The sequence below is a fragment of the Microtus pennsylvanicus genome, chromosome 20 (assembly GCF_037038515.1).
Source record: "Microtus pennsylvanicus isolate mMicPen1 chromosome 20, mMicPen1.hap1, whole genome shotgun sequence".
NCBI lineage: Eukaryota > Metazoa > Chordata > Mammalia > Rodentia > Cricetidae > Microtus > Microtus pennsylvanicus.
In genome coordinates, this window is record NC_134598.1 from 30,282,910 (window position 1) to 30,295,074 (window position 12,165).

General features: G+C 43.6%; 1 long non-coding RNA gene across 1 annotated transcript; it reads right to left on the minus strand.

Annotated features, from left to right (window-relative positions):
- Positions 1–5,654: 5,654 nt before the first annotated feature.
- On the minus strand, positions 5,655–9,714 carry LOC142838840 (uncharacterized). The gene is made up of 3 exons (XR_012908639.1): positions 9,509–9,714; positions 7,130–7,202; positions 5,655–6,311 (listed from the first exon to the last, which is right to left on the minus strand). It is a non-coding gene; the product is annotated as an uncharacterized LOC142838840 (long non-coding RNA).
- Between the last annotated feature and the right edge of the window lie 2,451 nt (positions 9,715–12,165).

Genomic DNA, 12,165 nt, shown 5'->3' on the forward strand with positions numbered 1-12,165 from the left:
ATTCTAAGTGTGAGCCATCTTGTCCAGCTTCCAATATTTCCCCAGCATTTCCAACTGTCTGTTTTTTTTTTATAAGCCAGAGCGTGCGAGGCAGTTTTTAAACATAATTCCTCTAGTTCCTAGTTATTTGACGGCAGACTTCACTGTTTTATAAATATCCCAAACACACATACACACCTGAGGCAGGGCTTTTGGGCATAGACCAGCACTCTGAAAAACAGAGGCAGGCAGATCTCTGTGAGTCTGAGGACAAGAGTACAGGAAGTTCCCAGACCAGCCACTGCTACATAGTGGGACCCCGTCTCAAACAACAAAGACACACACACACACACACACACGCCCATCGCCTCCTAGAACACCACTGAACAGAACTCCCCCTGCTAATGAAAACGTTTTAAACATTCACTGACTGAAAAGCAGCCACTAGCCAACATGATGTCATTCCTGTGTACCTGGAACATGACTAGTAAGACTGAAAAACTTAAATTTCAACTTATTTTTTTACGAGTTCAAATTTAGATAGTCACACATGGCTAACATTTACCATGCTGGACAGTGCGGTCCTAGAAGTTGGGAGTGAGAGAATGGGATTCCTCGCAAAGAAAATAAATTTTTCTGAGACAGGATCTCACTTTGATCTCAGGCTGGCCTTGAACTCACAACAGTCATCCTGCCTTGGGCTCAGAAGTGCTGAGATCACGGGGCTCTTCAGTAACTCTGATGGTAACATACATTATCCCTAAATTTTGTCTTGTAAATGAATGTCTGATTCTTAATTCAATGCTGTATTGGTTGCTGTAAGAGATGCCCAGGGAGAAGCCTACCGAGTGCTTTAACACCGTTTCCTGCTTCTTTCTCCTGGCAGTCATTAAGTTAGTCGCTAGGATGATTGTTACAGACTCGATGACACTATTACAATACTTCGTCCATATCTCATCTAATGGTCATAAACGCAACCAGTAACTTCAGCTTACGTGGTTTTTCTGAAGGTTTGCTCAGCATCTCCTGAGAGGACTTTCTCGCTTTAACCAGTGGACTTTCCTCTTGTGGGTGTTCCTTTGCATCTGGGTTGACTTTGCCCTCCTTGAACTGGAAGCTGGTCATAGAGGTGGACTCCCCTCCCGCGTCCCTGTCTCGTCCCAGCGTTTTCTCTGGGGGTTCGTCCTTAAAAGAGTCTTCAATCAGATCTTGCCAGCTGTAAGTCATGAGGTTGAGGAGTCCCACAGGGAAAGCCGTGCCTTCCTGAGCATACTTCTTCAATGTCTTCTCGAGTTCGTAGAGTATTTCAGAAGCAATGAGTTTGTACTCTTCAAAGAGGGTCTTATACAAGTACGTTTTGGAGAATTTGGAATCTGAAAGACTCTTGAGAGTACTAGGAGGTTCTGAGATGATGGACGTGAAGGACTTGTCTTCTTCCGCAGGTAGGGCTGTGTTCTCTTGGGCATCCTGCGGTTCTGGTTCTGTCGATGGCTCAATTTCGCGACTGTAAAGGACACGTGCAAGTATTAGAACGATCTTACATGCTTTAGCCTGTTTGTTTGAAGTCTAGACATCCATCTTCAAATATATAACACCTGGGGCTGGAGAGATGGCTCAGAGGTTAAGAGCACTGGCTGTTCTTCCAGAGGTCCTGAGTTCAATTCCCAGTACCCACATGGTTACTCACAACTATCTATAGTGAGATCTGGTGCCCTCTCCTGGTATGCATGTGTCTGTGCCGGGAGAACACTAAATACATAATAAATCACTATTTAAACACTAAATAAATAAATCTTTAGCCGGGCGATGGTGGCGCACGCTTTTAATCCCAGCACTCGAGAGGCAGAGGCAGGTGGATCTCTGTGAGTTCGAGACCAGCCTGGTCTATAGAGCTAGTTCCAGGACAGGCTCCAAAGCCACAGAGAAACCCTGTCTCGAAAAAACAACAACAAAAAAAAATCTTTAAAACATGTATAACACCTTTTATAAAGTGGCTTACTAAAACTTTGCTATTGTCAGGAGAAAAAAGTTGTAGAAGAACGCTTGATAGGTGTGGTGGTTTGAAAGGAAATGGCCCCCATGGGACCATGGAGGTGTGGCTTTGTTGGAGGAAGTTGTGATGGGGAGGGGTCTATGCTCAAGCCGTGCCCAGGGGTGGCACACAATCTCCTTTTGCAGCATGCAGATCAAGATGTAGAACTCTCAGCTCCTTCTCCAGCAGCACGTCTGCCTGCATGCTGCCTTGACGATAATGGACTGAACCTCTGAAACTGTAAGCCAGCTTCAACTAAATGTTTTTCCTTTGTAAGAGTTGCCATGGTCGTGGTGTCTCTGCACAGCAATAGAAACCCTAACTAAAGACAGAAGGGAATGAAATTTAGTAACAAATGGCTACACCCACACAGTGAGCTGTTCAGAAGAAGGCTATCGTAACACTATATTGCAAGTTCGCATAATTGTACCTGTAAAATGACTGCAAATATATGATTTGTCTGTATAGGTATATGTAAGGATACAGCATATTTGGTAGAAAAAAGACTAAGCAAGTGCCCACCAAAAAGTGAATTGGGGAATTATGGAATCATTTCATCTTTTCTTATTTAGACTTGGTCTCCAAATAATAATAATAATAATAACAACAACAACAACAAAATTTTCTTTTTATACTTCTCAAACATTTTACATAAAATATGTGTTATATTTATACAGCACGACTATAAACTGTGTTTTGTTTATTCATTTGTTTAATTACAAGATACTACAGAGATCACTTTCTCCAAAAAGTGTTCCCTGAAATTTTTTTTATATGGGGGTTTGGGGGTGTTCGAACCAGGACCTCAATTATACTGTGTAAATGCCGTATCACTGAAGCACACCTCCAGCTCCCGAATGTCTTACTCGACTTCAGATATGTTCTATTATTCCTCAGTCTGTCCTACACACTTCGATTGTATATTAGTATAGTCTACAACTAATATAGTATATTATATACTATAGTTGACATGTAGACTTATGTGGCCTTCTAGCACTCGGGCGGTGTCATTCATACAATGTGCGATTATTAGGTGCTTATCGTTTCTTTGTATTGGAAACATTCAAACTCTTGGAAGGAGTACAGGGATGGTAGAAGGTAGGGATGGGAAGAGGTGTGTACCACAGCAGCCTGGGAGGAAGAACTTACATGGCTGAGACAATTCATTTATTTTTATTATTTAAGGGTATGTGTGTGTGTGCCACCACCGCCTGGCCAGCTCACTGGTTAAGTAAGAATCCAGGTTCTTTTCTGAGCAGCTACCAACCATCTCTAACTCCAGTTCAAGGTATCTACCACCGGCTTCCGGCCCCCATGGGTACTGGATACTTGAGGAGCACAGATACAAGCAGGCGAACGCTTAGACACGTAAAGCAAAAACAAATAAATCTTTAAGAAAATGAATTTTAAACATTTTTTAAAAAGCTTTAGAGACCTAACAGAAACAGTGGAGAAGTGCTATCCAATGTCTGGGAAAAGATGGCAATTCAAAAAGAAAAGCTGAAATCCACCTCACACTTGTGTAGACAAAGGGAGGGATGCAAAATAATTCATCAATTCTAGGAAAATATTTGAGAGGCTTAGAGATTGAATGGGTCTTCCCGATAGTGTTGCAGGCAGTAATTACTCAAAATCCGGTACCCAGAATCCTCTAAAGAACTCAGAAAGTTGCCTTTTCATAATAAGAATTACAATGAGCAATGGTGGCACATACCTTTAATCCCAGCATGCAGGAGGCAGAGGCAAGTGGATCTCTCTGAGTTTGAGGCCAACCTGGTCTACAGCGTGAGTTCCAGGACAGCCAGAGCTACACAGATTGTCTTTAAAAAAAACAATAAACAAACAAACAACAAACAAATAGAGAAAGAAAGGAGGGAAGAAGGAAGGAAGGAAGAATTGCCTAATAAACCTAGACCAGCATCCTCAAATACAGCTCCAAGCGATCTCACTTTCTGGGGCTGGATGAAGGGAGATTCAGGGTGTTATTCTCATGCAAGTGGCAACTGGTAGAACTAGGTTTAAATCTCTCAGTGGGAACTGACTTCAGAATACGCTTCACATTATTTGCCAAATAAAATTTCCTATATAACACCTGATCTCAATTTAAAAAGTCAGATTCACAAAGCATCAACAGACTATAAACAAGAACCAGAATAAACAATAACTAATAAAAATAAAGCTACAGGGAGATGTGGGTCCTAAAACAATTATTTGTTCAAGAATATTTTAAAAATAAACTATTTTGTAAAGAACTAGAAACTGTACACACACATCTTTGAAAAAGAACCCAACAAAAACCATAAAGTTGAAAAATATAATAACTAGTTATTAATATCTAAAATTAATAACTGTATGGGTAAGTTTGACAGATATTCCATATACATAAAAGAGAAAATTAGAGGAAAGATGTATTCAAAGGCAATTTCCATAATGAAAAGCAGAAAATTAAAACTGGCCAAAAATGAGGTTATAGAATACCTGTGACCGCCATCACAATTTAGCTAATGTACAAATACACCAGGATTAAATGGAGGGAGAGTTCTTTAGTGAATTAAAATTCCTGTATTACTTGACCCAGTCCATAAATATTGATATACACACATATCCCTCCAAACATCCACACATTTATAATTAAAGAAAACTTATGTGATATGCTGAATTTATTCACAAAGCCCGAAGGTCAGACAATGGAAAATCAACCAGTTAAGGGCAGGGCTGTGGATTGAACCAACAGAAGACTGCTTCCTATTCCTGGAAGTCACTTGATTTGCATTCCATCACAACTGACCACAGAACCATTAAGTCTGTTTTCATACACAGTTTCTGGATTGTCAGTCCAGTTTCTTCTCCTTTGGATGCCTTCCTATCCCAGGGCTTTTCCTCCTGTGATCTTGCCCTGCTCATTGATCCTCAGGGTGAGTTCGATATTCACAGCTTATGTTTCCCTTGATCTACTTTTCTTTTGCTCTCCAGTTAACAGACTGAATTTATTTGGAGGCTCCTTCTTAACAAAACACTTGGTTGGAGAGATGGCTCAGTGGTTAAGAGCATTGCCTGCTCTTCCAAAGGTCCTGTGTTCAATTCCCAGCAACCACATGGTGGCTCACAACCATCTGTAATGAGGTCTGGTGCCCTCTTCTGGCCTGCAGACATAACACACAGACAGAATATTGTATACAAATTAAATAAATAAATATTTAAAAAAAACACTTAAAATCACACCTTTAATCCCAGCACTTCGGTGGCAGAGGCAAGCAGATCTACGTGAGTTCAAGGCCAGCCTGGTCTACAAAACAAGTTCCAAGACAGCCAGGGCAGTTACACAGAGAAAGCCTGCCTCCTCAAAACAACAACAATAACGATTAACAATAAATAAACCTTTTCTGTATAAAGTTAGTGATACAGACGTGTTGGAAGGGTTGAGGGTGTGACTTTTAGAACAAACACTCGCCTGAGATGCTCCAGGTTCTGGACTAGATCTTCAATACTGGAAAAATGCAGATAAGAGTGATTGTATTTCCATTTTATATAAAAAAAAGAAAATTACAGTGTGTAGTGGGTTAAAAGACAAAGTGTCTAGTTCCATTATTTTATTCATATTTCTGAGCTTGACAGATTCCATGGTTGTCAATTACAACAAGTCTTTATTAAGCATATTTTTTTTTTACTGAAAGTGCAATTGAGAGGGAAAAGGATAACCAGTTAACGAGTGTGGTGTCACGTGTCTCTAACCCCAGAACTTGCTGGACAGAGGCAGGCAGATCTCTGTGGGTCTGAAGCCAGCCTGGCCTACAAATATCAATTACAATGCCAGAAAGCAAAAGAAAAATTAGGGTAGGAAGTGAGGCGCAGAGTGCCAAGTTAGGAAGAGAACGGCAATCTAAATTAGAGCGAGTCTCACCACAAAGGTGCTTTTTAAGTGAAGAGTCTAAGGGAATAGGGAGGGGGGGAGCCATGCAGAAAGCGGAGGTGACATCTAGGGCAGACTCCCTAAGGCAGGAATAGGGTTTGCTGCAAAATCGTGAAGAAGGCAGTGACTGGCGAGTGGGAGGAACACGCTTAAGTCAGCCCTTGAGTGCAGCTGCGGTGGGGTCTGTAGTGGTGATTCCTTGGTGTAGTTTCAGGGGAAGCGAGCAAGGGGAAACCGGGGTGTTCAGTGTAGCATGGTAAGCCTTTGCAAATGTAAAGTAATAGCAGAAGATGAAGAGGAATTCCAAATGTTTTACTCATCCTTCTCCTTTGGGTCCAAGAATGGGTCTTTCTGTGTTCCCTTTCTCCATCTTCTTACTTTAGGTTTTAACTAAAACAAAAGAAGGGTTTGTGACTACCGTGTGGAGGCAAATGCCGGTCAAAGGTGAATTTGCTCTCAAAGAGTGAGTTATAAGGGCTGGGAACATCACCGAGTTGGTAAAATGCTTACCAGGCAAGCATGAAGTGCTGAGTTCAAGCCTCAGAGCCTGTGTATGTATGGTGGCATGCTCCTGTAATCCCAGTGTTAGGGGGGCTGACACAGTGTCAGGGAGGGTCCTTGGGGTCCAGTATCCAGCCAGCCCAACCTACTTGATGAGTTCCAGACCAGTAAGACCCTCTCTCAAAAACCAAGATGGGGCTAGAGAGATGGCTCAGTGATTAAGAGCACTGACTGCTCTGCTAAAGGACCTGGGTTCAGTTACTAGCACCCATTCTGTGGCTCACAACCATCTCTAACTCCAACCTCTCTGAGTATCAGGCACACATGTGGTCCACAGGCACACATACAGGCAACACCTTTACATATAAAGTAAATAATTATTTAAAAGGTGGACAGTGTTTAAGGATTGCACTTCTGGCCACCACACACATGTATGTGCACACACATACACTCAGAGCAGCATAGGACGACATTTGCACTCATGTGTGTAATATGCACGCCTGCACACGCACACACATTATACTTTGTTGGGACTGGAGGGATGGCTCGGCAATAGAGATCAGCTCACAACTGTCTGTGACTCCAAGGGATCCAACACCCTCACACAAACATACACGCAGGCAAAACACCAATGCACATAAAATTTAAAAAAACAAATAATTCTTGAAAAAAAAACTATACTTTGTTGAAATGAGCAACAGTATTACCTGATCAAAGAAATATATGGGCCCAGGGCAAAAAGGTGTGGTGTCAATAAATTCCTCCATTCTGCCATGAGACCTGAGGAAGGGAAAATTAGAAATCTTGAAAATGAATTTCCACAACTATAGACGATAATCCAAAGCGCCCAATGGTTTTAAGGTTCAGATGTTTTATTTTCAGTGAAGTGTACACCGTTCTGGGATGGACACCATTGCTCTTTTATCTTCTCCCTCATTTCGTAGTGGGGTCCCAGACACGACAGGATGCAACAGATGCAATAAGTGCTGCAGGGAGACTAAATGATGCATGACTGCCATCGCGGGCATTCTCGGTTTAGAAACTGCTGATGTTTTGGATCAAGTAATTCTTTGTACTAAGGAGCTTCCTTGTGCCTTACATAAAGGATGTCGGGCAGGCCAGGCGTGTGGCTCACACCTTTTATCTCAGCATCTGGGAGGCAGAGGAAGGCAGATCTCTGTGAATTCGAGACCAGCCTGGTCTACAAGAGCTAGTTCCAGGACAGGCTCCAAAACCACAGAGAAACCCTGTCTCAAAAAAACCAAAAAAAAAAAAAAATAATGATAATAACAACAACAACGACATCTCACAGAGGCAAACCTGGTCTCCACCTACCAATCTTCCAAGTGTGAATATACACACTTTATTCTAGGACTGGCACAATCCAAGAAGAAAGGCCTTCTGGTCTACCATGAGTCTACTGTGGGTCTACCTTCAGCAGATGCACTGGAAGACCGAGCAGCAGCGTGTGAGAACCAGACACTGAACTGTGTGGTACATCGATTATTCTTATCACCAGTAGAAATTAAGAGAGTTTTGCAGCCGAACAGTATTGGCATATGCTTTTAATCCCAGCACTCGGGAAGCAGAGGCAGGTGGATCTCTGTAAGTTTGAGGCCACCTTGATCTATATATTGAGTTCTGGGCCAGCAAGAGATACTCACTGAGACCCTGTCTAAAAGACAGACAGAGACAGAGGGAGTGGAAAAGAAAAGAAGAAATCTGTGCTAGCCTGTCACCAGAACATAAACATAAGAGGCAAATGTTAATTGGTGCATCAGGAGGAACTTAGCCCAGGCAGGCCACTGTGGCCAGATGCTGCTCCCGAGGATGCTAGTTTACTGGTTCTTTAAAGGCAGCAGGAAGCCATCTGAGACTGTCTGCGTCAGTCATCCTAGCACTCAGGAAAGCGATGCAGGAGGACCGCTGAGAGTTCAAAGGCTGCCGGAGCCACATAGCAAGCCCTGTGTCACCAGAGTGATCGCTCAATACCCTGTCTTGGAAAAACAATTAATGAAAGAACAACAGCAACAAAAACAAAACAGAGAAAGGTCAGAGTAGCAACACAGACTTTCCGGTGCTGAGACCCTGAATGGAAGCTGTATGACTCAGTGAGCTTGTCATCAAGCCCGATGTCCCGAGTTCCCTCGCTGGATCCCACATATGGAAGGAAAGAACTGACTCCTGAAGGTAGCCCTCTGATCTCCACAAGTGTGGTGCATGTGCAGGCACGCGTGTGTGCTCACACACACACACACACACACACAAACACACACACTATTAAATATATGTAATAAGACGTGAATTATATTTTTAAAGGAATTTAGCCAGCTCCATCTTCCACCTGTGCCAGCCTAGAGGTATCAACAGCTAGGGATCAAGTCTTCAACAGTATCTGTGCACCTTACAACATGCCTGTGTATCCTCTTCTGATGTCTGCGGGCACCTGCACACGTGTGCACAACCCCCACACAGGCTATGCAGAATTAAAAATAAGCCTTTGTTAAAAGAAGCCTTTTTAAAAGAAACTACCTGTGTGTACTGGGGAATAGAGCACTCGTTGGGCACTCACAAGGAAGGCTTAGGTTCAATTCTTTTTTTTGGTTTTTCTTTTTCTTTTTCTTTTTTTTTTTTGGTTTTTCGAGACAGGGTTTCTCTGTGGTTTTGGAGCCTGTCCTGGAACTAGCTCTGTAGACCAGGCTGGTCTCGAACTCACAGAGATCCGCCTGCCTCTGCCTCCCGAGTGCTGGGATTAAAGGCGTGCGCCACCATCGCCCGGCTTTTTTTTGGTTTTTTGAGACAGGGTTTCTCTGTGGTTTTGGAGCCTGTCCTGGAACTAGCTCTTGTAGACCAGGCTGGTCTCGAATTCACAGAGATCCGCCTGCCTCTGCCTCCCGAGTGCTGGGATTAAAGGCATGCGCCACCACTGCCAGGCTTTAGGTTCAATTCTTAACATCACACACACACACACACACACACAAACAAACATGAGAGAGGGAGGAGAGAGTGGAGAGACAGGGGAGAGAAAGGAGAGAGACAGAGAGATAGAGATAGAGAAAGAGAGAGAGGGAACATAAATAACCTACCTTCTGCCTCATCTGCTTCAAATTTTGAGAGCTCCCCTGGTTCTGACATGGAACACCTCCCCACCAAAGTTCCATTTAGAACTTTCAGCCCAGCTGATTCCACTCCAGACCTTTATCTTGACCCACCTTAGTCACACAGAGATAAGGTAGGAGACCATAACAAGCTCCTGGAACCTTGTCAAAGTAATAACAGTGAAAAACTGAAAAACAGCCGGGCGGCAGAGGCAGGAGGATCTCTGTGAGTTTGAGGCCAGCCTGGTCTACAAGAGCTAGTTCCAGGACAGGAACCAAAAGCTACGGAGAAACCCTGTCTCGAAAAATCAAAAAAAAAAAAAAAAAGAAAAAAGAAAAACTGAAAAACAGCGGTCTACAACACACAGAATTGGAGCAAGGCTTCGGGGGACATGAGCTATAAGGCTTCTTCCATCTGAAAAAGTCAGAAAAGCAAGCAGTAGGTGTGTAGACCGAGACTGCTTGTTCGCTCCCAGCCACCCAAAATAACCACGCCGAAACGGATTAATTAAAACACTGCTTGACCTATTAGCTCAGGCTTCTTATTAACTAACTCCTACTTCTTAAATTAACCCATTCCTATTATTTGTATTTTACCACGAGGTTGTGGCCCACCAGTAAAGTTCTGGCTGGTGGCTGGTGGCTGGTGGCTGGTGGCTGGTGTCTCTCTCCTTGGCAGCTACATGGCATATCTCTGACTCCTACCTCTTTTCCTCCTCTATCTCCGCTTGGAATTCCCACCTTGCTCTATTCTGTAGGCCCAAAAAAGCTTTTATTAACCAAAGGTAATAAAACATATTCACAGCATACAGACAGGAATCCCACATCACATGTGTGTGTGTGTTGGGAGGTGGGGCCATGACTCAGAATGGTTGAGGCATAGACTAGCATTGGGTGGAATAAGCTGCTGTTGAAGAGGGATCCAATTTTCCCTGTAAGAACAGGGGAAGCTGCTGGGTGGTGGTGGCGCACACCTTTAATCCCAGCACTCGGGAGGCAGAGGCAGGCAGATCTCTGTGAGTTCGAGACCAGCCTGGTCTACAAGAGCTAGTTCCAGGACAGGCTCCAAAACCACAGAGAAACCCTGTCTCGAAAAACAAAAAGCAAACAAACAAACAAAAAAAGAACTACCAGGGGAACATGGGAACTTCAGACACTAAATCTGCCACAGTAAGGTATGGGGTCAAAATGGAAGGATTAATTCAAAGTCTACATGAAGATCCTCTTAACCTGCTGGAGCAGTGGTTCTCAACCTTCCTGATGCTGCGACCTTCCAAAGCTACAGAGAAACCCTGTCTCGAAAAACCAAACCAAAGCAAAGCAAAACAACAAGCAAACAAACAAAAAACCACTATGACTAAAAGCAGCTGGGGAAGGGAGGGGTTTATCTGTCTTACACATCCAGATCGGAGTCAAAGGCAGGAATCCAGACCCGGGTACTAAAGCAACACTGCTATTGGCTGACTGTTCATGCCTTACTCAGCTTGCATTACTCTCTCTCTCTCCCTCTCTCTCTCCTCTCTCTCCTTCCTCCCCTCCATCCCTCTGTCCCTTCGTCCCTTCGTCCCCCCCCCCTTCCTTCTCTCCCTCTCTGCTGGGGGAGTATTCAAGACACGGTTTTTCTGTGTAGCTCTTGCTGTCTTAGAACTCCCTCTGTAGACCAGGCTGGCTTCTGACTCATAGATCTGTCTGCCTCTGCCTGCAGAGCACACCACCACCACCCAACTTTTCAGCTTGCTTTCTTATGCCACCCAGGACCACCCGGGGTAAGGGTGTCATTGCCTACAGTGGCCTGGGCCCTTTCACATCAATTATTTCATCAAGAAAAATGTCCCTAGATTTGCCTACAGGTAAATCTGATGGATGCATTTTCCCAGTTGAAGTTTCCTCTTCCTAGATGTCTCTAGCTTGTTTCAAGTTAGTAGGATAGAGGTCATTTGCACAGAGGTTATGGGGGAAGGTGAAGAATTCTACTGCTGAGTATCTAACATCTTACAATTGCAAAAAAAAAGGCTAATACTACATTGCAAGGTAAAAGTAATTTAAGATGTCATTGGATGCTGTTAAGATAGGAAAAATAGCAGAGGCAGGCGGATCTCTGTGAGTTCGAGGCCAGCCTGGTCTACAAAGGGAGTTCCAGGACAGGCTCCAAAGCTACAGAGAAACCCTGTCTCAAAAAACCAAAAAAAAAAAAAAAAGATAGGAAAAATAGGGTTGGAGAGATGGCTCAGCACTTAAGATCACTGGCTGCTCTTCCAGAGGACCCAGGTTCAATTCCCAGCAGCCACATGGCCGCTCACAAATGTTTGTAACTTCAGTTTCAGGGGATCAGACACCCTCCCAGAGATATACATGCAGTCAAAACACTAAGGCACAGAAAATAAAAATAAATCTTTCTGAAAAAAAAAAAGATAGGGGAAATAGTGCGAGGACAACATGTTTAATTCAAGAAAAGTCCACTCTAGACATGAAGGAGAGATTACGAGTTGCCAGTGAAATGAGTTTGAGATCCATGCTCCTCAAGCAAGGCGGTGAACCCCAATTCCTCCTTCATATCCTTCGTTTGTATCTCCTAGCAAAACTGTTCCTGTTGTCATGTCAGTGGCTCCCTAAGATCTGAAGCCTGTGCTATCTATGACCGTGCC